At 39.6% G+C, this 26,888-nt stretch overlaps 1 long non-coding RNA gene across 1 annotated transcript; it reads right to left on the reverse strand.

The window, feature by feature from the left end:
• Positions 1 to 8,166: 8,166 nt before the first annotated feature.
• Positions 8,167 to 9,566, reverse strand: LOC108258309 (uncharacterized). The gene is made up of 3 exons (XR_001810640.3): positions 9,469 to 9,566; positions 9,314 to 9,383; positions 8,167 to 8,581 (listed from the first exon to the last, which is right to left on the reverse strand). It is a non-coding gene; the product is annotated as an uncharacterized LOC108258309 (long non-coding RNA).
• Positions 9,567 to 26,888: the final 17,322 nt, after the last annotated feature.

The raw sequence follows: 26,888 nt of genomic DNA on the forward strand, positions 1-26,888 counted from the left end.
CTTTCACACTATCCGCTGTTACCCAGATGAGGTTAGGTTCCCTTTTGAGTCTGGTTCCTCTCAAGGTTTATTCCTCATATCATCTTAGGGAGTTTTTCCTTGCCACCATCGCCACCGGCTTGCTCAATAGGAATAAATTTACACACTTAAAATCTGTATCCTGTGTTTATCTGTTTCTGTAAAGCTGCTTTGTGACAATGTCCATTGTTAAAAGTGCTATACAAATAAAAATTGAATTGCACCTCTGCCAAGGGAGACAAAGTCTCAGCTGGGAGAAAACACTCCGTGCTGCCTTCAAAGGAAGAAGTACAGCAAGACTATTTACAAATGCAGGTCTTATGTGTACTGCATTGGACTATATTTGTTTTACTAAGTTGAGATAATGTCAATGACAGCCAAGCTCAACGATGTGCACTAGACTCTAACCTTTATTTTTATTTTTTTTATTTAGGTTTTTTGCACTTTTGTTCATGTTTGCATATACTAGTTTATATTTTGCACTTTCATATTTGTTGTAAATAGTTATTAATGCCTTACTGGCTTTGACAGTGCATCCTGTGTACCAGGAATGGATGGAGTTGGGTGATTGTAGGAGATATTTGTGTTCATTTGTAGCAAAATACTGGCTGTTCCCAGCTAATTCAGCACAGCTGACAACCTTACCCACAACTATGATCATGCAAAACAGGAAATTTTAAAGCACTAACTAAAACTAAATAATTTTCGCTAACATGATTTTTGTGCTGGTCTTACCTGCAAATGCTTCTTTAAATTAGGTGTCAAGTCCTTCAATGAAGACAGTGTCTTCATAGCTGGAAGGCATAGTTTGCACTTTACTGTGATCTTGTTTCCATTTTCTCATTGCAATTAACATCCATTTCAACCTTTATCTTTGAATATTTAGAGACAGGTTTTATGTGCACATTCACCAGGAGGTTGCTCACGTGAGTCATGAAGAGAGAACAAGAACTATAATCAAGCAGCTGTCTATATTGTGTTATGTCAAAAGATTAAATTATTTGGTATTAAAGGGAAAAACTGTCATCCTGATAGTATTACCATTTTTTACAAAATGTACGTGTAATCTGATTACTTTGTTTTTGACGGAATTGTAACGGATTACAATTGCCAGTTTTTTGTATCCTGATTATGTATCACAATTACATGTATTCTGTTACTCCCCAAGCCTGTTTAGGGTCTACATTCTTCTTCTTTTTCAGTTCTTCTTGGAACCCTGTAAGAAGGGGAGCCAAATTCCATGCTGGTACTTATTTACAGTACAATAACATGTGAGAACATAGCTTTGTTACTGAGCATAATTTGAGCTAATACTGATCTGAAAGTGATATACTCACTCCAATTGTGTGTCTGTAATTATTGTCCACTGTATTGCAGCTGATTGAACCTCCTGTTTGTTCTAACAGACATCTCTAATGTACTCTCTCACTCTCTCTCTCTCTCTCTCGCTCTCTTTCTCTCTATGTCAGATAGTTTTGTATTAAGTAAACTAAGGGTTTGATTGATCTTTGGACAATTCGAACTAACGAGCACCATTTCGCTGTTTAGTCTCCTGAGACTTTGTAATTGTCCAAACAGACCTGAGATAATGGGAGTAATGGTAATCAGCTCATTAGCATGAGAGTTTACCATCCTTTCTATATTAATCAAAGTTGCTTCAATTGTAATTGAAGGAGAGAGGATACACTGCTTAATTAAAGGGCAAAACCTGAATGTAAATAATTAACAAGCAAGCTAATTGTTAACTCAGGCTACTAAACTTGTGCTGCTTCTTATGAGCTCTTTCTTATAAGCTTTCATACGTATTTGTTAGCAATACATAGCCTAAATAAAATATGTACTATGTGATAAAATTACAAAATTTCATAGTGTCTACACTTATATAGATGAAACAAAAAAGGGCAGAACACTTTAATTAACATAGTTTAACACAAACTATGCATCAAGAATGTAAATTATTAACTTGTGTCACTCACTGAACAGTATCTTTTTCTGAAATGCCCATTTACACACCCATGCATAAAATCTGTCAATAAATCAAGGAACATGTCAAAGCTTTATTTAATAGATATTGTAAACCTTTGTTTATAGATTTATTATCTATTATCTGTTTATAGATTTATTTATTATCTAATTTAATGGTTATTGTAAACCTATGTTTATAGATTTATTTAACAATTTATTGAAGTGATTCAAATAAATGAATTGAGTGAAGCCTGCATTATATTAAGAGCATTTAGACCCCATCATTATAAAAAAAAAAAAAGAGAAAGTTAGCCTAATGGAGAACATATTTATTCCAAAAAATAATCTCTCCAATAAAATTGACTAAACTACATACAAATCTAACTTCAATTAATCAATCAATTAATTAATTGATGAAATTATTGAATACCGAAGATTTATTTATATAATTATAGATATTTATTATTTGGCATGCTCAATTCTCTCTACCTGCAGGTAAGTAAATCAATAAATAAATAAATCAATACATACAAACCACAAATCAGTAGGGCATAAGTACCAAAGGGGTGGAGTGAGGGTAAAAGACAGAAATTAAAATGGAAGGTCATCTTGTTTAATTCTACATAGAAATGAAAGAAAGTAGGAATTAAGCTGCAAAGCTAATAAATTAATAACTATGTGTTACTTAACTTGTATTTATTCATTAGTGGGCTGTGTTTATTTAAGTCTGTAATGTTATCAAGTTGATGCGTGTAAAACTGACCAATTTAAAAGTAAACATGAAAATAGAGAAAACTGAAAATGTGTTCAAAATTGGAACCCCATTCTTGTTACTGTGAAGACAACTGTCAGTCAGTGAAATCAGAAAATATATGTGGTGAAGACTGGAGGAGGACATGGGGAGTAGATTATAAGTGGTGGTAAACTGGGAAACATCTGGAACCTTGCTGGCTTTAAGGCTGAGCTCCAGGGCCTCTCTCATGCCTCATGCTCCTATCTGTTGATGCTATTAAACCTTTGGCAGAGCATTCAGACCCACTTTTTATTTTATCTCCAACTCTGGTAGAAAACGGCTCTGGCAGGAGAATTTGCAGTCAGAGCCAATGGACAAGCGAAGAGTTATGAGTGCTGAGAGCAACAGCTTTGCTTTGATGTTCACACCGGTGTTCTCAGTCCTTCACAGGGGAGAACACTTCTGCTTCTTATTATACGACAAGATATATTTAGTTTTTTGGACAATGGCAATGAGAAAACATTGTAAAAATTATTTGTTTATATGTTAGATATGCTTGTGCTGCCAAGTACATCCTGGACAATTTAATGATTAGTTATTTATTACGATATGGACATAGGAAAGGAAAAAAGCAGAGAAAGTGACTATTAATCCCACACAGGGTTAATCCCACACAGGGTTAATCCCACACAGAGTAAATTCTGCACAGATTTACTCCCACACCATGTTAATCCCACACAGAGTTAATACCACATAGTTGTAATCCCACACATCAATATCACAAAAGGTTAATCCCATATGGTGTTAATCCTACACAGATTTAAGACCACATAGTCTTAATCCAACACAAAGTCAATTCTACATAATGTCAATCTAACACTTGGTTATTCCCACATGGTGTTAATCCCACACTGTTAGACCAACGCAGAGTTAATCACACACAGGGTCAATAAAACACTGGGTTAATCCCAGATATTTAATCACACACATTAAGTGAAGCAGGAAGCAGGTTTAAGCTTTCTTCTTGGATATGTGCTACTTTTTCCTCAAAATCAGTACTCAAGACTGAACACAATTATTGCAAAACAAAACCTGTCGAGCAGCAAAAATGTAACTAAAAAAAAAGCCTCAAGTGCTGAGACCAATTATATGGCTGTCTCAAGGCACGAAGAGCAAATTAATGCAATTTGTGTTGACCGATATGACATTTAGTTGGAAATGTATTCTGCTTACATTGTTTTGGGTACAATGTTAAAAAGAAAGTGTACGGAATGTGAAGTGTAATTGTAGCCCACATTTATTCCACAGCTCATGTTTTTAATGATTCAATTTGTGTCTCTTCTGGTCACCAATTTGCTGGTTTTGTGTTTTGTGTTTATCAAATCAAACAAACTGGATCTGCAAAGATGGATGTCAACTTTATTTTCCTAGTAAATTCACTCTTTCTATAATACTACATCTTTAAAAATCTACATCTTTAATAGGAATTATTATAACATAGTTGTTTCCTCTTTCTCTAGACTACTGCAGGGGAGGCACAGGGGGATGGAATGGGATCATCAAGGGTGTGAGAAATCAAGTGCATTGTAGTGAGGAAAAAGGTAAATTTCAAATTGGTAACAAAAGGGGAAAATAGAGGGGACAATGTAGAAATATAGCTGCAAGCAGCAATTACTGGCCCATGCCTCAGCCCCACCTCCACCTTGGTGGCTTTAGGCCAACTGTGCATGGCGGCGAATGTGAATTTAAAGTGGGTAATTGTAAAATAACTATTTCAAAATTGTTTGAATACACCACATTTACTGCAGCCAGCTGGTCCCACTATAGACACAAACCACAACAGCTACATCCACGAGATCTTTTCAATTTAGGTAAATTTCATGTCATAGGATGACATATGAAGTTGTCATTTGCAACTCAAAATATTGTAAGTCCAGAAATGTATCTCAAGGTCATTTATTTATAATTATTAAAATAATTATCTAGTTAACTCACCAATGAATATTCTGTATAAACATTAATTGCAATAAATATAAAACTGTTATTGAGCTATTGTGTTTGTAAAGTGTCTCATGAAAAATTAATATGTCACAACGGAAACAGGAATATGATACATACTGTATTTAATGGTTGCTTTAAGTTCATGATGGAATGTTAGTTACAAAACTTTACAGTAATGTTGAAAGGTTTAATATACCTAGATCAATGTAGGTACATCATAACATGTTGTTGTTAATACAAGTTTTTGCTTTCACTACAGCCTAAGTAATAACAAAAAACAAAAATACACTGGTAATGGTACTCCTGCTTAATCACCAGTGTGGGGTTCGATTCCCTGCAGTGTGCTTGCTTGTTATTATTAGCTATTACGCTAAAATTTCGAGTTGTACAACCTGTGCCATAGCTTCTAAAAGACAATATTGTTATTTCCTTTTACACATCCTGCTTCTGCAATTTCTGAAACAGTATAATAATAAATAAATAAAACATTAATTACATTTGTGGTAATATATTATTTTCACTGGAATATAATGCTTAAATTGCTTAACTTGTTATAATGTACTTTACATAATCCACTGTCTATGTGATCACTATGTGATCACTATGTGGTCATAAGATATGTGTTGTGTGTGCACTCATTAAATGAAAATTATATAAAATTATGTTGTCAGTGCCCAATGAATTAACTGGTTCTATGCTTTTATTTTGTTATTCAAACTGATAGAAAAAGACAAGGCCTAAGAGATTTCTTATCATTTAATGCAGGCCAAAGCACACAGCAATGAAAAGGGTTAAACTCTAAACCATTAAGAGTGTAACTGACAGACACACACACACACACACACACACAGAGAGAGAGAGAGAGAGAGAGAGAGAGAGAGAGACGCAGAGTGAGATCAAATACTCCGACTGTTAACCAGTTAATTTAGCCAGAAGATTCAACAACATTTTAAACAAAAAAAGTAAAATCTGTACTGTGATGTCTTTGATCATGTCTAAGTATACATCCAAATGCATTTCCTACTAAAAGTAATATACCTGTAAACAGAGCTTGATTTTTCAAAAAATCCACATTAAATGCAAAATGGCCAACTTCCTGCTGGGCAGAGCTAATGACTGTCATTTTGAGGGTTGTCCAGCATGAACTATCTCCCCCACTTTTGTCAAAAGGTACATAGCTATCGCTCCACACCCGTTTATAAGGCTTTGCCAGTGTCTAATGACCGACAACTCTAATGTGTGTGTCGAGTTTCATGTAATTTGAAGCATGTTATCAGCCTCAAAAACAACCAAGAAGGTTATTAAAGTTTGATGCATTGCCATGGCAACAGTATATCAAGAATACTTTCACGGGTCTACATCTGCTGTATTTTCACAGCCCTGTATCATCTTTGGCCTGGCCCTAACAGCCGCTGATTCTGAATTGCTTGTAAATTTTCAAAGGTTTTTGAGAATGATAAGGCCCCCAAAGCTCCTGAAACCTTGAAGAAGAAGAAGAAGAAGAAGAAGAAGAATTCTAAAGAAAACAATAGGGCCATTGCACTTTCAGTGCTTGGGCCCTAATAACAAAGAGAGCAGATCCAATAGAACCTCACACCATTGGTGCTCAGGTTCAAGAGACTTTTGTACATTTTTGCATGTTACACATGTGTACCAAATTCCGTACACGTAGGTGAAACCTAGCACAAGGCGCACATCGCTGAAATCTTGTAGGTGGTGCTATCAAACCATTTTGCCACAATCAATTGTAAGACCTGTATCAGATGTAAATGTTCACCCCTTTTTACGTCCCTGCAAAGATTCATGCGTTTTTGAGCATGTTCAGGCCCGGACTGTTGTCAGACAGTTTGGGGCAGATAGGACATTGTACAGTATGTGTGTGTGTGTGTGTGTGTGTGTGTATATATGTATATATATATATATATATGTGTGTGTATGTATGTATGTATGTATGTATGTATAGCAACTTCCTGTTTCATAGCCAAACATCAAAATTTGTGAGACCACAGCGCCCACTGTGTGCAGAGAAAACTCAAAAGCTTCAGAATTTAACATCACCAAGGCCTTTAGATTAGACTATGAATATGATGTCGATCCAACGAAATCTCTTGGAGGAGTTTGTAAAAGTACAGGCCTGGAAATTGCAAAAACAAAGCAAAAATTCAAGAATAAAATCAAAATGTCTGACTTCCTGTTGAGTTTAGGGCATGGGTTCAAAAGACATTTTAGTAAGTATTGCCATGTTCCAACTGTACACTGAATTTCATACATGTAGGTGAAACATAGCACAAGGTGGACATCGTGGACATTTTGTAGGTGGCGCCATTGAGCCATATTGCCAGACTCAATTCTGGAACCCTGTCAGATTTTCACCAGTTCTGATGCGTATGCAAAGTTTTCGGGTATGTTTAGGCCCTCAAAAATGCGATTATGACTATGACTATAATTGAATATTGGCATGTAGATGTCTTCAGGCTAGGACTGTTTAATAGCAGTAATAGCATGCTTTAGTGCTTAGATAAGTGTTGCTAGCATGTTTAGAATTTGTCGGCATATTTTGTATATGTTGCTAGGAATACAACAGTGTAAAACATTTCATAGTTTCAAAACACAACAGTGTAAAACATTTTTTTTTTAAAAAACATAGTCACTTCCTGTTGCCAGCAGATACCGAATTTCGTAAATGTAGGTGAAATGTAGAAGGATGAACACATTGTTGAAATTTTGTAGGTGGCACTATTGAGCCATTTTGCCACACTCCAATTCTGGAACCCCTAACAGATGTAGATTTTCACCAGTTCTGATGCATGTGCAAAGTTTCGTGAGTTTTCTGGTATATTTAGGCCCTCAAAATGTGATTCATTTGAGAAAAGAAGAAGAAAAAGAAGAGGAATAAACGGACAGATCCAATAGGGCCTCACACCATCAGTGCTCAGGTGCTAATAAATGGAGCAGATCCAATAGGGCCTTGCACCATCTGCATGTCCCAAGATGTGTTGGCCTATTAATGGACAAAAAGTCAAAGTTTTGTCAAAACAAAAACGCTGAACAGGGTCCTCTGTTTAATTTGTCATGGAAGCTTTGAAAGCAATTTCATGACTTTTTCCCAGTGACAATGCACAGATGAACTCCATATTTCTGACGAGATGCCTGTCTGTCCATCTGAGCACAACTTACAGAGCTGTCAGAGAACACTGGGAAGTGGTTGACTTTGTTATACCAAATGTCATCCGCTGGCCTCTGTGTTGTTGGTCGCTGGATACATTTGGTGGGTCTATAATCCTCCCTTCTCCTCAAGGGCCTTCCTGTCTTTTTTCCACCACAAATGAATGCATCTGCAACTTCCAGCATGAATGTCTTCAGCTTCTTATGCTTATGCAGAATCAGAAGATGCTAAATTGTTAAGAGCCTGAGAATTGAAGGTCAATAAAAAGAATACCACACCAGAATGACAATTTGCATAAAATGTATTAAACACACATGGGCTGGTACATACATATACAAAAACAGTTATGAAAAAAAAATAACAAACTAAAATAAAGTGCGCACGTAAACAAATCCCCTTTTAAATTCCCTTGAGCTTAGTTCGTCCTCAGTTTCACTTGCCTTTGTTGACAAGAGTTCAGTCACCAACGTTGGGCCCTTTTTAGTTCGTGTTAGTGTTTGTCCTACCACCATGAAGATGAAGATGATGATCCTGGCAATCCGTCTAAAGTCAGAATCACAAACACGGTTGGCTCGCCACCCAGCCCCCCGGACTGGGAATCTATGAATCCCTGGGAGAACGCCTGGAACGTGGGGATCTGTATCATTCCGTGGAAAGGATCTCCGCACGATGTTTCCACCTCTTTACCAAAACCTGACCTATAAATAAGGCCAGATCATTTCTCTCAATTACCATTCTGTGAATAAATGGACTGCTACAGGCTACTGTAAAATAAAATTAGATAATACTTCAGTTCACCTATAATGCAATGTCAAAATCTCTCTCTCGTTGTACAACAGCTCTTATGTTTCTTCTCAGGTATCAAAACTATATGAATTTCTCTCCAGTATCCAAGGTACATTTACATCACAAACTACATCCTTCATAAAGACACATATTTCTAACTCAAGTTGTATGAAACCTTAGTAACGTTAGCAGTATGAAGAATAAAACTGCATGGATTGCATGTAAACATCGATCAACTTGTATTACTTTAGATTAGAGGCATTAAGGTGTTAGCGTGCATATTTATCCCCCTCTGCACCGGTAACATTGGAAAGATTGCACTAAAAATTGTACTTCTTTAACCTTCAATAAACACAATTAAATCCACAACTTTTAACATCATTATTTAACAAACTAACCATTTAGCAACAGTAGGGAAAAGTAACATTTCTTTTTATAACCCACAAACAAAATCATTAGTTGTTTTCAAAGGCATTGACCAGTAGTTCGCTAGCCTATTGTGGCTAATTACCATATTAGCATTTGAATACAGCAGGCTCACATTAGCTTTCCACCATTAGCACCTTTGCATTGCTTACCCATTAGCGTCCATTAGCATAAAATGCTAGCGAACTCAGAGGCCTAGCGCCAGGTAAACAACTCACCATTTTAGCAGAATTCACTGCCTTTAGCTCCGTGACAACAGTGGATTCAGGCACAGCTCTCTTCTACTCTCTACATTACAACAAGATATGTCAGTATAAGCAATAATGAGTACAGGACTTGTTTAATTCACTCCATGTCGTTTTTTCCGTCTTACCAAGTGGATAACGCAGCCTCCTATGCTCAGGTGCAAGCGCCAAAAGAACGTGCAGAGACACTAACCTAGAGGTGTAACTGTAACAGAGCCTAGCTGGCAGCTGATTGGTCAGTTCACTGCCTCATAGAGTTCACCCATTTGCTCACATACAAATCCATCAAAGATAACAAGAAAATCAAAGTTAACCCTTTTGTGACTTGGTTAGACAGCTAAATAGTGTTTCTCATTATTAAGCCTGGGCTACAAATGTGTGTGGCGTAGACAACCCCGCCACAGCACACACATCCTGTAATTATGCCCCTTTGGACAAAGCCTTCTCGGAGGCGACCCCCCTAGTGGAATGAGCCCTTATGCCCAGAGGCATAGCGAAACCGCATGATTCATCAGCAATAGAGATTGTTTCCATTATCCAATTAGAGATGCACTGCTTCAACACAGCATCACCTCTACTGTCACGGCCAATGCCAACCAGCAGTTGCGCTGACTCACGCCCCTGGCCAGAATGATGGATATAAGGACAGAGAGCCGTTACTGGACACAGTTGGTGCAATTTCTCTGGTTGCGGTATGAGGAATGGAGAAGGGCAGAAAGCCTGAAACACTACTAGTATAGAAAATATTTATGAAGTGTAATCAATATATGTAACTAACATTTGGATATGTTAATGAAGTGTATTCAATATATACATATTGATTATGTTATAAATATTGATTATACATATAAATTATGCATGTTAACTAATATTGATTATTCGATTATGCTTAAGTAATAATTCTAAATGTTGGTTATACAACCAACATTTAGAATTATTACTTAAGCATAATCGAATAATCAATATTAGTTAACATGCATAATCTATATGTATAATCAATATTTAGAAGCATAATCTAAATCTACATAACAATGTTTGATCAAATTATATTCTAAGTGTGTCTTGAGTTAGATAAATTCTGTGTCTTACTGTACAATAATTTTTTGTCCGTACCAGCCTGTATCTTCCTCTACAGAAGCAAATAACTGTGAGGCCATTTACCAATTAACGAGTTAGGATAAGGCCTAAGAAGGGAGTGTTGGTCAAGGTCAGGGAGAAACAAACAAAAAAAAAACAAAGACTCTGACTGAGTGAAACCTTTTTTAAAAAGAAACCTTGTCCTCATAAAACCGTTTCAAGAATATTTGCTCCACAAATTTAAGATAACATATAGACATGAATAATTGTCGCAAAGAAGATTGGTCTGTTTTTAATGAGGAAAGGCAAAACCCTGCCTAAGATGAGTATGCTGTGGAGATAGGTATAAAAAGGGATGTGTGTGTTTGCATAATTCAGACTTTCTGCAGACAGTCTCACTTTATTGTTTCAATAAAGTTTATTTCCTTTTTCTCATTTACTAACTCTCTGTCTCTGAAGTTTTTGACTTAGGCTGGAAATATTGTTTTCCTTGACATAATTGGTGATCCCTGAGCGTGATTGACTAGGAGCGAACAGGGAGGCAGAGGCCATGAGGGCTGACCCAGCGGGGAAGCCGCACAAGTGTGACTACTTAATTTAAGGTAAGCAGTTTTCTGTTTTTGGATAAAACACTCGCATGGTCTTCCTACAGGTCTGCCTGAGACGGTGCCCTTTTGCCCTAAAAGCTCCTTCAAATTATGAACTAAATTAAGAAGATTAAGTTTTTAGATGTCAAAAAATTAAACCTGCATGCAGAATATATGTGTACATTGTGGTGTTTTGTCTTGAGCAGTGTGTTTGCAAGCCTGCAGTGTCTAGGTGTAAAAGGGAGTCATATTGGATACTGAGGAATGTGGATTGACACTCAAGGCCTAACAGTGTTATTTTACAGTGTACTTGCTGAACTGCTGAACTAAGTGTGTTTAAGTGAAGTTCTAGAAGTGAACTAAGTGTTTAAGAAGAGTTCTAGAGAGAACTAAGAGATTAAGAGAGTTCTAGAGAGAACTAAGTGATTATGTGAAGTTCTAGAGAGAACTAGGTGGTGAGCCCGGGCAATCCTAAGCATGGTCATGCAAGAGGTGTGTTGAAGTGTGAAATAATTTGGGGTGTAAGTCTTGTATTAGTAAATGTTATATGTGCTGATTGATGGTCATATGTGCAGATTGTTGTTTTAATGTGCTGATTGATGTTTGAGAATTGTATATGTGCTGAAAGTTGGCTTAAGAATTTTTCTTTCTTTCTTCTGTGTAGTTTACTCTTGTTTTACTTTTTATTATTTTATTTTTTCCATTATTATTTTTTGTTATGTGATTGATGCTAGTTTGGGGGCTGTACGGTCATTGTCTTCTTTTCTTGAGTGAGTTTCTGGCAGGCTGGCCACATGGCTCTGATCCATCCACGGTTCTGTGGGCATGAACTGTATCAATTGCCACTGACCCAAAAGTATCTAAAATAGTAAATTCCACACTGATCTGAGCAGCTCCAAATCTGTTGAGTCTCTGAGCGTGTCTGATTTCTTCATTTTTGAGTGACATTCTCCTGTGTTAAGGATTGCGATCTCGTAGGGTTCGAAAACTACGGCAGTGTACAGTTGTTGAACGCTCCCTGGTGAGTGAGTGGTGGAAATGAGTTGAGGGTGTCCATGCCAAGCGGGATTCCATTTAGGTGAGGGGCAGCGTTCCAGGAGCCTTACATTAGGAAGATATCACTTTGTTATTGCATGTGACTGAATGAGAACTAGAACAAGGTGTGTATGTGAAGGAGCTCCATATTCTGATGAGCTCTGAAAATAAGTTTTGGAGACAGTGTGAATGTTACATGAACCGGTGTATGTGTGAGTGCTTGAAGGCCCCAGTGGGTGTGTGTGTGTGTGCTCTTATCTGCATGGACATGTCTGCATTTGTGTGAAAGAAAGGGTGAGGGAAAAAAAGACACGCTGTGTGTGTGTGTGTGTGTATGTGTATGTGTGTGTATGATCTTCAGATTAAGCTCAGTAAAAGAGAACTTTGAGAGATCCATGCATCCATCTTCTATACCGCTTTATCCTTTTCAGGGTCATGGGAAACCTGGAGCCTATATGAGGGAGCATCGGGCACAAGGCAGGGTACACCCTGGACAGGGTGCCAATCCATCGCAGGGCACATACACATTCACACACCCATTCATACACTACGGACACGCCAATCAACATACCATGCATGTCTTTGGACTGGGGGAGGAAACCAGAGTGGAGGAAACCCCCACAGCACAGGGAGAACATGCAAACTCCACACACACAGGGAATCGAACCCCCAACCCAAGAGATGTGAGGCAAACATGCTAACCACTAAGCCACCGTGCACCCCATTTGAGAGATATTTCTGCTCTTTCATTGAATGTTTGAATATGGTTTGGGTGATTACATCATTTACAGACTGTGGGGGTGTGAGTCCGGTGGGACTGTTTGTATTATAATAATTGCTTTGGTATCAATAACTGCTGTTAGTTTTTTAAAAATTGTGGAGCAGTTAAAAACTTGGCATTGTAAATATTTTGGACATCTGCCTGATTGCCCGTTGTGTAAATCACTTAGAACTTCTAGACCTGTAATATATAAAAAATATTCCCAGACATTGGATATGTGGGCTTTTCGGTCACCTACCCACATGTAGATTGTGCGATTCAGAAAAGGAGACTGGGTACATTACACGACGATTTACTAAAGGCGGAAAAGTTTCTCCAGTTACTTAGAATCCCGATAGGTGGACTTGGAAAATGATTCATTGTCATAAGGAATTGTGAAAACTCATGCTTTTCAAGCACAGAATTGGCTTATTTTTATTTTTAACTGTGGAGATGGATTTTTCTGCTTTCAATCCCATATTTAGTCTTTTTAGTGTGCTCCAAGTCAGAAAACTGTTAACAAAGCTCATTCATTTAAAATACTAAAAACAAAAAATAGAAACTAGCACCTTCAAAAGTTTTCAAAAGTTTGCATTTTCAGCCCCCCGCCAATATATATATATATATATATATATATATATATATATATATATATATATATATATATATATATATATATATATATATATATATGACACTCCCATGACACCATGCTTGACTGTAGGCAAGACACACTTGCCTTTGTACTCCTCACCTGGTTGCTGCCACACACGCTTGATAGCATCTAGACCATATTAGTTTATCTTGGTCTCATCAGACCACAGGACATGGTTTCAGTATTCCATGTCCTTAGTCTGCTTGTCTTCAGCAAACTGTTTGCGGGCTTTCTTGTGCATCATCTTTAGAAGAGGCTTCCTTCTGGGCTGACAGCCATGCAGTCCAATTTGATGCAGTGTGCGGCGCATGGTCTGAGCACTTACAGGCTGACCCCCCTTCAACCTCTGCAGCAATTCTAGCAGCACTCATACGTCTATTTCCCAAAGACAACCTCTGGATATGACGCTGAGCATGTGCACTCGACTTCTTTGGTCGACCATGGCGAGGCCTGTTCTGAGTGGAACCTGTCCTGTTAAACCGCTGAATGGTCTTGGCCACCGTGCTGCAAATGTTTACAGAAATGTGAGGGGTGTACTCTACTACTTTTGTGAGATACTGTGTATATATATATATATATATATATATATATATATATATATATATATATATATATATATATATATATATATATATATATATATATATATATATATAATTGATGTGCATTTATGGGGGTTGGCTATCATGTTTGCCTCACACCTCCAGGGGTGGGGGTTGAATCACACCTGTTGACTGCCAGATTTGACCTGTAAGGTTAGATGCAAGTGTGATTCTCCAAGTGGCTTAGAAAAGCTTACCAGAGAAAAATCTGGTAACTGTTTCTATGAAGCCCCTGCTTATAAGGAATTATAGCCCCGTTTATAATTATTTATAAGCAAGTATTACAGCTCTGTAAACACATTTATAACAACACATAAAAACCTATACTTCGTTAAACTAACAGTTATAGCTACATTTATATTATTATTATAATTACTTATAAGTGATACACTTGTTTTTTCAGTGCCCATGCTAATAATGCATTATATATCAATTTATAAGTATTAATTAGTCTTATGGTTCCATTAATGCATTCATAAAAATGCATTTTTATAATGTTATTATATTATAGTTTCAATGACTGATTAGTAATAAAAATTTATTTCTATGTACAATAAGTTGATTATTTTTTATTGCTGTTGATAGTTGTGTGCCTTATAAAAACTTATTGTGAGCTATAATACAAATACTAACCTTTATAAATGCATCATTGATGGCTTTAAATAAGTGAAAGCGTAGTATGTAGTTTTCATAATGCAAATGTTAAGAAATCATAAAGATGAGCTTATTACACAAATTGAACCTGTTCAGATGGCATAAACCACCAACAAAATACACAAAAAATATATCCAAATGGCACAGAATGAAATAACAAATTTAAAAATCATGAAACTCTTAGCTACAAAATGTGCAATTTCACAAATAAAAAGTTTGAAACTTACTCATTTCATTTAGTCTTTACTGAAGAGAAAAATGAGAGTGAGAGAATTCAGGAAGGGTGTTACGCCTTGCTCCTGTTTCATCACGGGGAGTAGTGCACAGTTTCTGTGTGTCTAGGCATGGAGAATGCGATGGCAGCCGTTGAGAGGTCTGACCATGCATCGTAACGAGCTCCGCTCGTGACTCAAACTCTTCTCGGAAGCCGAAGCGAGTTGGGTTTCAGAGCCTCGTGGATCTGGGCCGGGGATCTCTTATGGATCCGGAAGAGGAGCCGGAGATGAGCGCTGCTCTATCTCTTGTTCTGTCTCTGGGTCCAGCTCTCCACTGGACTTTGGAGCTCGCATTGCGACTCCTCCTTCTGCTATGAAAAGCCAAAAAAAAAAAAAAAAACCCACACACAAAAATAATAGTAATAATTCCTCTCTGCTTACCAAGCAGACCTGCTGAGTGAGCTTGACATATGACGGCATTCAGCCAGTTCCTTCCCTGTTGTGTCGAGTTCACCCAGGCATCCACGAATGGAGCCCGGGCCAGCGGTAGTGCGAGGGAGACACAGAAGGTGAGTATGGCAGCCCAACAACCCCTGCAGACAGCCAGGGGAACCAGGAGGCCACAGTCTGGGAATGCCTGATCTGGGAATGGTCATAAAGGCCAAGCATACAAAGAGGAGCGGTCCTGAGGGGCCGTGGAGGGACCTGTCAGGGGACATGAGGTTGTTAGGGCAGTTAACCCCCCAGTGCTACTGTAGGGCCTCCCCTAGCTAAGGCTGTCCCAAGTTTTCAGTGTTCTCTAGTCAACGGTCATAGGGCCGTTGGGCTGTCATAGGGCAAAGAAAATCTGGTGCTTTCCCTCCAATAGAATTTGGAATAGTTAACGTCACTAAAAGACCCCCCCCCACCCGTAGTTCAGAGGTGTACTCATCACAGTAGCCAGCACAGACCAAAGCCTAATGTTAGTGCAGGAAGTAAGATCCCTCTTGGACAAAGGGGCCATAGAACATGTACCCCGTTCTCTGAGGGAGGGAGGTTTTAACAGCCATTATTTCCTGATCCGCAAAAAATAGAGGAGTAAGCGGCCAATTTTAGATCTGCGTCATCTGAACTATATTCTTCAGACATACAGGTTCAAGATGCTGACGCCCAAACTTATCGTTCCACTGGACTGGTTTGTGATGATAGGTCTGAAAGGTACATATTTCCACATAGAAATATCGCTAGCTTTATCCCCTCGTACCTTCACAAAGTACATGGATATCATTCGTGCTCCATTGTGACTCCCGGGCATCCATGTACTAAACTACCTGGATAACTGGTTAATTCTAGCACGATCCAGGGAACTGGTGGTTCAACATAGAGATGTTGTTCTTGCCCACATGAAGATGGTCATCTTCAAAAGAATGCCACTTCACTTCTGACAAGGTCCTGAGCAAAAAAGGAAGAAGGTCATCAGAAATGGTTGTACAGAGACCTCATGAAATTGCACTCAACAAATAGATGGACAACAAGCCTGTTGTTATGGTATCAACCATCCATGGTATTGAGCCCCAGGATACCTGTTCCAGATGGTGAAAAAACTAAATAAGCAAGTCCAAGTCCAAAGAATTGCAGTGGTAGTGGAATATAAAAGCAACTAAGGGGTGATTGACATCTGCAGTCGACTGCTCAGCTAATACAGAATGTCCAGCTGCACAAAGAAGTGGACTGTTCGTTCCATGCTTCACTTTCCTGATTTGGCAAATACCAAATAAAGTGCAACATGTTCCTCTGTGTCTCCAAAAAATCAGAATGCTTCATGAAATACCATCTAGAGTTAGGTGTCAAATGTGGAAATCACAAAAGGTTCAGATGAATTGATGAAGTTGAATACAGAAGAATTGAAAATCTACACTTGTTGTTTGTTCTGTACCAGTTGTTGTATTTTACTGGATAAATCTAGTGGCTGTTTCCATGTACATTGGCAGATTTTTTTTAATTTGAATGAGAACAATGAAGTCCTATTGTCCACTACAGTGGACGTGTTGTAAAAGCTGAATGAAATTAAGTTTAAAAATTGCTACCTTTGAAATATATTTACTACCACCCCAACACTAAATATATATCAGAAAAAACAAAATAATAATAAAAAAAATTCCTGGGTCTCAGGAGGATATGGTTCTGATATCCCTGCTAGATGATACTCCTTGGGAGATTCCCATCCACAGGGATCCACTGTAAACCCAGTGAACTGCACAATAGCTACTTACAAGGACATTTCTCAGTGTGCTGGGCTCCTTCTACAATCAGGGTTTACATGGCCACCCATGTTGATGGAGCCTCTGTGGGGCAACATCCTCTAACTTCGAGGTTTATGCATGGCGTGTGGCTGAGGCCTATCTGCAGGCCACGCATACTTCCTGGGACCTTTCTGTGGTCCTGGAAGGTCTGTCAGGTACCCCATTTGAGCCGTTAGAGTAGATCTAATGTCTCGAGCCGGAGGGCTGATTTATCACCCTCGGCCAGAACTATGGAAACTGTGGTTCTGGCCCCTGAGGGGCACCAACTCATAGATTCTGGTCTCACAACTGAGATTGTAGAGACCATGTTGAACCCTACAGCACCAACCACGAGGAAATTGTATGCGCTCAAGTGATGGCTTTTTGTCTTGTGGTGTGTGGAACGCCAGCTAGACCCAGTGAACTGAGCAATGGCCACAGTTCTGGAGTTCTTACAAGAATGTTTCTCAGCAGGTTGGGCTCCTTCTACAATCAGGGCTTACGTGGCTGCCAATTCGGCCAGCCATGCCCCTGTTGATGGAGCCTCTGTGGGGCAACATCCTCTAACTTCGAGGTTTATGTGTGGTGTCAGGCGGCTGAGGCCTCCTCTGTTCCTCACACCGGAACAAGAGAGAATGCATCTGCTGTGTCTAGTAAGGGCTTTCTGTACTTACGTCCACCTCTCCGGCCAGTGGTGTAAGTCGGAGCAGCTGCTGGTCTGCTTCTCGGCGACAGTAGAGGTGATGCTGTGTCAAAGCAGCGCATCTCTAATTGGTTAGTGGAAGCAATCTCTATCGCTTATGAGGCACACGGTCTCGCCACGCCTCTGGGCATAAGGGCTCAAAAAAAGACATTTCCACACTACAAGCAGAGCCATGGGACATGCCAGAGTCATGGGACACAAGGCTTTAGTGCGCAAATGCATCCGAAAATGGCAGACCGGAAATGCAAGCTCACTGCATGATGAAAGTTAAAATTTGGTGAACTCTGACCCGCGTAATCATATCATGTGAAGACGTGTGGCCAATAGATGATTTCCATGTCACTGCGTGACCTTTTTGTGAAAACATATTTTTTTAAATGGAAATGATCATTTTAGCGGTATCGCGCTATCCTGTACTTTACAACACAGCTTTGAAAGATTATAAAAACAGCTTAAAAGAGAGTCTACCTGGTTTTGATGGATGATGTCATATCCTGTTCCCATTCATATTCGCAGCGGCAGCCAATAAAAATACGCATGCTTAATCTAGTATGAGCAGCCGTCTTTACACTGCACATGCAGATAGCCAATCTTATAGCAGAACCCTGGCAATAAAATAATTCATTTGTTTATACTGATTAAAAATGTCCGATAAGTCGGTTTCGATTCCGCCGGCGGAACGGAACTCCAGTGCAGTGGTAAAAAAGAGTTAAAATTGTTTATTCGTAAATGTTACTACTGAACAATAATGGTTTTAATAAGATAATGAAAAAAACATATTAATGCAAAAAATCATATTAATGAACTGAAATGAGCTGCTCCTGAGGTCTTTGACAGGATCACTCGATGGAATGAGTGTGTGGAGAAGCGCTTCTCATTTAATGCTGCAATCAGCAGTTCCTTCAAACAGAAAATCTCCCAGAAGAAAGTTGATGGAGAACTTTTGCCAATAGCCAGCACCTTCTGAGACAGAGTGTCAGCCACTTGTTCTTAATTCACTTGTTCATCTCAGGAATTTCTTGATGTCAGGACATTGTTTGTCAAATATTTGTTTGATTAGAAAATGACTTTTTAAAAGCTCTAGCTCCACAGCCATATGTATGGAAATGCATATTCCGATTTGATGTTGTACTTCAAAAATTAATGTTACAATGTTTTTATGGTATGTAACATTTAGAAGAAACATTGAACTGTTTGCATTAATATGATTTCTGTTTTTTCATTACTTTATGAAAACCATTATTGTTTAGTAGTTACATTTACAAATAAACACTTTTAAAGGCATTTACAATGCATAATAAGCACATCTTCATGATATCTTAACATTTGCATTATGGAAACTACATCCTATGCTTTCACTTTATTTAAAGCCATCAATGATGCATTTATAAAGTTTATTAACTGTATTATAACTCACAATAAGTATTTATAAGGCATCACAACATAATTATCAACAACAATATAAAATAATTCACTTATTGGACATATAAATAAATCTGCATTACTAATAAGTCACTATAAGACTAAAATAATAACATTATAAAAAGGCAGGCTGCATTTTTATGAATACATTAATGGAACCATAAGACTGACTAAATAATAATTATTAATTGGTGTACAATGCATTATGGGCATGGGCACTGAAAAATCAAGTGTATCACTTATAAGTAATTATACCAATAATATAAATGTAGCTATAACTGTTATTATAACAAAGTATATAAATATATAAATGTATTCATAGAACAGTGACAGTTATAAATAATTATAAATGGGGCTATAATTCAAAAAGCCTTATAAAACTACATAAACTGTAACTGAGTCAGTTAACAAAATATTGACTTTGTTTAGTTTATTACTGTTTACTGTACATATACAGTGGAAGAAATAAGTATTGAATGCGTCAACATTTCTTTCAGTATATTTCCTATGAGGCTATTCACATAAAATTTTTCACCAGACATCAGTATTAACTCAGGGCATCTTTAAGCATAAAGAATTCACAACAGTTAAGTCTATAAATAATGTTATGCGTAATAAAGTGGAATGACAGGAAAAATTATATTTTATATTATTTTATATTTAAAGGCATCTTTGCTTTACAACATTTCTTTGTGTGTACCTAAGATGTTTGAGAGATAGAGACACAGACAGACTGACAGACAGGAGCAAAGACAGACAAACAAGCAGGTAGACAGAAAGGTACACAAACAGACTGACAGACAGGTACATAAGCAGACAGATAGGGACACAGATGGACAGACAGATAGGGACAGAGACAGGCAGGTAGTTACACAGACAGAATGGGACACAGACAAATAGGTATACAGACAGACAAGTACACAGACAGATGCAGACAGACATACAGGTTATTGAATCTAAAGAACACTGCTATATTTCTTTGAAACACCTCAGATTGATTTGTTCTGTGTAATAAAATTATCTTATCTATTCCTCATTCCTCCTGAAAGCAAGGACTTTTTACACTTCTGGATAATTTCAGAACATGTATCTGTTCATTCTGAATCTAAACATTAGTTTTTAATCTGTCTATAACCACATATGTGTCTTTAAATGTAATCCTCTAATCCCTTTTTTAAACAAAGTTCATTTTCCCATGAAAATATAAGAAACTTGTTTTTCATTTCATCAGAAAGCTGTTGGTGTTTAAACCTGTTCATAATCCTCTTACATTAATAATCTCCTTCCTTTTCATTCCATTTCTCCTAAAATTTAGACCATTTACAGGAAAGCAGAAAGTCCACCAGTTTCCTTGCATGCAAATTCACTTTTGCACCACTGTTTGTAATTCCTACTAGTACTGGGAAGATGGGAAGTTGTGATTATATACAGTGATTTTAAAAAAAATAAATAAATAAAAAAAATAAACTATTAAAGGAAGCTTTTAAAAAGTAAATCATTTGGATGCTTCATTGTATTTCATGTTGTTGATGGAAGGTTACACTGGATTATTGCCTTTAATTGTGTTTTGCTTTGCTGCTAATATACCCCTGTGCACCAGCACTTGCATGTTCTATACTCAACAGTCGAGCAGGACGTCATGAACTGCTGTTCACAGTGACCCTGCAGTGACGAGTCATCTTACACAATCACATGAGCAGCAAAAGCAAGCTGCCATATTGATTAGGTCAGAATATGCATAGGTATAAAAGCATATGAGTAAATGTACTAAATGTGAGAGGTACGTGAACAGCAAGCCATGACTACACAAAGCCATGCAGTCAGAGCACAAGGGCAGCCTGATATGACACACTGTTATGTAAGAAGATTATTTCCCATAATTGTTTCTGAGAGGAGCACAGATGGAGCACACTAAAAGAAGGTGAGAAAAAGAGACTAGAAATGATAAACCAGAGAGGGAGGGAGGGAGGGAGGGAAAGCGAGATATACTACTTCCTGATAAGTATTACAGGTCAACTGTAATGGTATTTGATGGTGAATGTTGGTATATGATGGTTTGATGGTATGTGTTGTGTTTGATAGTGTGTGTGGGTATTTGATGGTGAGTATTGGGTGGAGAATGCAGACATTTACTGTTTGATAGATAAATGTTGGTTTTTGATGGATGTTCATGTGTGTTGGTGTTTGATGGAGGATGTTATGTTGAGGTTTGTTACGTGTGTTGCTGTTTGAGAGAGCATATTGGTGTGTGTTGGTGTTTGATGGAGAATGGTGTGTATTGATGTTGCATATTCCTTATAAAATGTTGGTGTTTCATGGGGTGTGTTGATGTTTTATAGTAAGTGTTGGTGTTTAATAGAGAATACTGCTGTGTAATGGTCTTTAGTGGAGAATATTGGTGTGAGTTGGCTTTTATTGGACAATGTTAATATGTATTGGGGTTTAATGGAGAATGTTGGTTTATATTATTTTTGATGTTAGTAAATGTTGGTGTTTAATAAAGAATTTTGCTGTTTTTTGTGTTTGATGGTGTGCATTGGCGTTTGATAGAGAATGCTGGTTTGTGTTGACATTTATTGAAGAATGTTGGTGTTTGTTGGTGGAGAATGCTGATGTCTTTTGGTGTTTGATGCTGCATATTGGTGTATGCTGGTGTTTACAGTAATTGTTTTCTGGAAAATGTCTGTGCTTAATTGAGAAAGTCATTGTTTATTGTTTTTTAATTGAGAAAATTGTTTTTTAATGGAGAATGTTGGTGTTTGAAGTGGAATGTTGTTGTCTGATGCAGAAAATTGGGCATTTAAGGAAGGTTTCTTCTTTGTAGAATGTGAATGTTCAAGGTGTTGATTTTTTGTCAGGTCTCAACTTTGCAGGTGTGACACTTGCAAATATGATTTTTTGGACCATGAGCTGTACAGGTCTACATGAATGATGAATCTTTGAGCACCTAGAGGAAAAAACATCTCAGAATTAGTTATGTAAATGTCTCCATCCCTTCTTGAGAATTCCATATTAATCTTGTTATGTTGCTAAATTCACCTCCTATTTGGTAGCATGTCAGTTTATTGTTATTATTTGCATAGGTAGTTCTCCACTAGTTCATCGGCATCTTGTTTTTTTTTTTTTTTTTTGTTTTTTTTTTTACTGTTTTGTCAAAAAAGCATGGAGGGCATTTTAAAAGCAATTTAATTTCTTCTTTTTGTAGTCTCTAAACAAGCCTTTAAACGTCAATTTTAAATTCAACTGTCTCCATGTCATTATAATTTTTTTAATTTCAGTTCTGTTTTTCTGCTCTGTTCTCATAAAGGTGAGCACTATCCATTCCAATTTTATTACTGGAGCAGTAAAAACATCTTGCAGTAACTCTATCTATTGGTTAATTTACCTTGCGTGAAGTGTAATCCATACACAGTGAGTTGTGTGTGTGTGTGTCAAAGTGAGTGGAGTGTGTGTGTGTCAGAACACGATAAGCGAAATTAATTTTGATGGAGTGATAGGGGAGGGATGGAAAAAAAGCTTCATTGCAGTGATAAAAATGGTGAATCAGCAATTTGGGGGGTTAGAGGATGGGCAGTTGATAGAGGTATGAAAGAAACAGAGGGGAATGGAGAAAAGCAAGTGTAGAGTGACAGAGGCAAATGATGTTCCCTTTCAAAGGGAACTTCGACGTTGCATTAAGTATAACAGTATGGGAATGCCCTTGCACACGTGACCAGTATCTGAAGCTTGTGTAAAATCATGCCTCTACTTATAGGCCTGCCATGATCAGGTGACGTGGCAATTAAGCGCGTCGCATGGTATATATATGGCACCTGTGAACCACGCCGCCAGCCTTATTATCTTCAGCGATTGCATGTCTGTGGTTTGTGTGACAAAAGAAAAAAAGAAACGCTTCATTTCTACTCTGCATTTCTCAATATCTCTAAACTTTTCTATCCCTTTTTTAGAAAAAGAAAAGAAAAGAGAGTGAAAGAATGAGCGAGAGGGATTTCAGGAAGTGTGTTACGCCTTGCTCCCGTTTCATCATGGGAGGAGACAGACACGCTTTCTGTGTGAAGTGCGCATGCTACAGCAGCCCTCGAGGGGTCTGACTGTCAGCATTGTGAACATTTCACGATTAGGCAGCTACGCTTACAGCTCGCTCTCTTCTCGTCCGAAGGGAGTTGGGTTTCAGAGCCTTGTGGATCTGGGCCGGCTGCTGCTGAGGCAGCCAGCCGGCTAAGGTTGTGGGGTTCTTGTATGGATTTGGAAGAGGAGACAAGCGCTGCTTTATCTCTTGCTCTGTCTTCCGGGTCCGGCTCGCAGCCTGACTTTAGAGCTCGCGTCACGACTCCTCCTTCCCCTATGGAAAGACAAAACACCCTCGCTGACTCTGAGGAGACGGTAGAGGGTGCCACTGCACCAAAAACCGACAGCAGCTCTCAAGCATTTAAAGAGCTGCTTGAGGTGATCACTAGGGCAGTTCAAAGGTTGAATATAGACAGACCCGGGGAAGAGGAAGTGGCTCGTAGCAGGCTGGATGAGCACTTCCTCTCCAGTGAAAATAAAAATAAAGCTCCCTCACACCGCAGAAAACTCCCCTTTTTTCCGGAAGTGCATGATGAGATATCACGCTTCTGGAGAACACCATACACTAGCCATGATTATAACTCCGCAATGTCTGATTACTCAGCCATCATGGGGAGTGAGCAGCATGGCTATTTAGCGATGCCAAAGGTGGAGGAGGAGCTTGCAAGCCACCTCTCTCCATCAACGGCTGGTAATTTAGGGAGGCCAACTTCACCTTCTAAGCCATGTATGCAGCCAATTTTAGATCTGCGTCATCTGAACCGTACTCTTCGGACATACAGGGTTAAGATGCTGACGCTCAAACTTATCATGCCACAGATTCAGTCCGAGGACTGGTTTGTTACAATAGATCTGAAGGATGTATATTTCGACATAGTAATATTGCCCAGTCACAGGAAGTTCCTGAGATTCGCGTTTGGAGAAAACACATACCAATTTCGGGTTCTTCCCTTCGGGCTAGCTTTATCTCCTCGCACCTTCACAAAGTGCATGGATGCTGCTCTGGCTCCCTTGCAACTCCAGGGCATCCGTGTACTAAACTACCTGGATGACTGATTAATTCTAGCACGATCCAGGGAACAGGCGGTTCAACATCGAGATGTTGTTTTCACCCACATGAGGAGCTTGGGGCTCAGGTTGAACCTCAAATAAAGTATGCTTTCTCCAGTGCAGAGGACAACTCTTCTAGGGGTTATATGGGATTCTACTATGATGAGGGTGTTTCTATCCCCAACATGCGTGCAATCGATCCTATCAACTTTGAGCAAGATAAAGCTCGGTCTGGGCATCCCCTCCAGGCTTTAAGAGAGGCTGTTGGGCCTTATGGCAGCTGCAGCCAACGCCATACCACTGGGCCTATTGCACATGAGACCGTTTCAGTGGTGTCTGAAAAGTCGGGGGTTTCATCCAAGGATGAAACCTCTGAGAATAATCAGTGTCACGTAGCGATGCCTACGTGCTCTGAGTATTTGGAGGTGCGCGCAGTTCCTAGCCCCGGGTCACACTCTAGGGGTGTCTCCTTACCGCAAGACGGTAATGACAGACGCATCCCTCCTGGGCTAGGGTGCAGTCTTAAATGGCTGTCCAGCTCATGGTCTTTGGAGTGGCCCTCATCTGGAGTGGCATATAAATCACCTGGAGATGCGGGCCGTATTCCTAGCACTGAAGTTCTATCTTCCTCAGTTGAGAGGTCACAATGTGCTAGTTGTGTCAGACAACACAGCAGTGGTCTCATATATCAACCACCAGGGAGGGTTACATTCACGACCCCTGTTCAGGCAGGCGTAACTAATCCTCCTCTGGGCAGAGGGAAAGTTCTTGTCAGTGAGTGCAATGTACATTCCAGGCAGCCAGAGTGTAGGGGCAGACATCCTGTCGAGGCAGGGGCTGAGCCCGGGGGTTGGAGGCTCCATCCACAAGTGGTGGAGTCCATATGGCGGAGGTTCGGAAAAGCGGAAGTGGAGGTGTTCGCCTCCGAGGAGATGACACACTGCCTGCTGTGGTTCGCCCTCACTCCTTCTGCACCATTGGGGCTGGATGCCATGGTGCACATGTGGCAGAGGTCACATCTATATGCTTTCCCCCCTGATCACTCTGTTCCCTCAAGTTCTAGCGAGAGTTCGCCGATACCGTCTACGTCTGCTGCTAGTAGCACCTTATTGGCCAGCTCGAATATGGTTCTCGGAGATAATTTCCCTGCTCGACAGCACTCCTTGGGAGATTCCCATCCGCAGGGATCTACTGTCTCAAGCCGGAGGGCTGATTTATCACCCTCAGCCAGAACTATGGAAACTGTGGGCCTGGCCCCTGAGGGGCCCAGCTCATAGATTCTGGTCTCACAACTGAGGTTGTAGAGACCATGTTAAATGCTAGAACACCATCCACAAGGAAATTGTATGCGCTCAAGTGGCGGCTTTTTGTCTTGTGGTGTGAGGAACGTCATCTAGACCCAGTGAATTGCACAATAGATACAGTCTTGGAGTTCTTACAAGATCGTTTCTCAGCAGGGTTGGCTCCTTCTACAATCAGGGTTTACGTGGCCGCCATTTCGGCCAGCCACCCTCCTGTTGATGGAGCCTCTGTGGGGCAACATCCTCTAACTTCAAGGTTCATGCATGGTGTCAGGCGGCTGAGGCCCATCTGCAGGCCGCGAATACCTTCCTGGGACATTTCTGTGGTCTTGGAAGGTCTGTCAGGGGCCCCATTTGAGCTCTTAGAGTCAGCATCTGAGAAGTTTCTGACTCTAAAGATAGCTCTTCTACTGGCCCTGACATCTCTCAAGTGAGTGGAAGATCTACAAGCTCTATCTATTGCCCCCTCCTACCTTGACTTTGCCCTTGGACTAGCCAAGGCCTTCCTGTATCCTAAGCCGGATTATATTCCTAAAGTGCCTACATCGGCTGCCCACCCTGTGGTGTTGCAAGCCTTCTGCCCTCCTCCATTCCTCACACCAGAACAAGAGAGGATGCACCTGCTGTGTCCAATAAGGGCTCTCTGTATTTACGTCCACTGCTCCGGCCAGTGGCGTAAGTCGGAGCAGCTGCTGGTCTGCTTTGGCAGCGACAGTAAAGGTTATGCTGTGTCAAAGCAGCGCATCTCTAATTGGATAGTGCAAGCAATCTCTAAGGCTTACGAGGCGCGCGGTCTCGCCATGCCTCTGGACATAAGAGCTCATTCCACTAGGTCGCCTCCTCGAAGGCTTTTATCCAAAGGGGTATCCTTACAGGATGTGTGTGCTGCTGGATGGTCTACACACACACATTCATTCGTTATTTCAGCCTGGATACTCATTCCACACCGGGCTCCAGTGTCTTGCAGTGAACCTTGGGCTTCGGTCTTTTTGAACAGGCCATACCCTTGGTATGACGGAGTGGGCATTCCCATTCCCATACTCTTATGCTAAATGCAACGTTGAAGTTCCCTTTGAAAGGAAATGTCGGAGTTACGCATGTAACCCTGTCCCTGAGAAGGGAACGAAACGTTGCATAGCTTTGTCATACCGGGGCAGG

This window comes from Ictalurus punctatus, chromosome 26 (genome assembly GCF_001660625.3).
Source record: "Ictalurus punctatus breed USDA103 chromosome 26, Coco_2.0, whole genome shotgun sequence".
NCBI classification, from domain to species: Eukaryota; Metazoa; Chordata; class Actinopteri; order Siluriformes; family Ictaluridae; genus Ictalurus; species Ictalurus punctatus.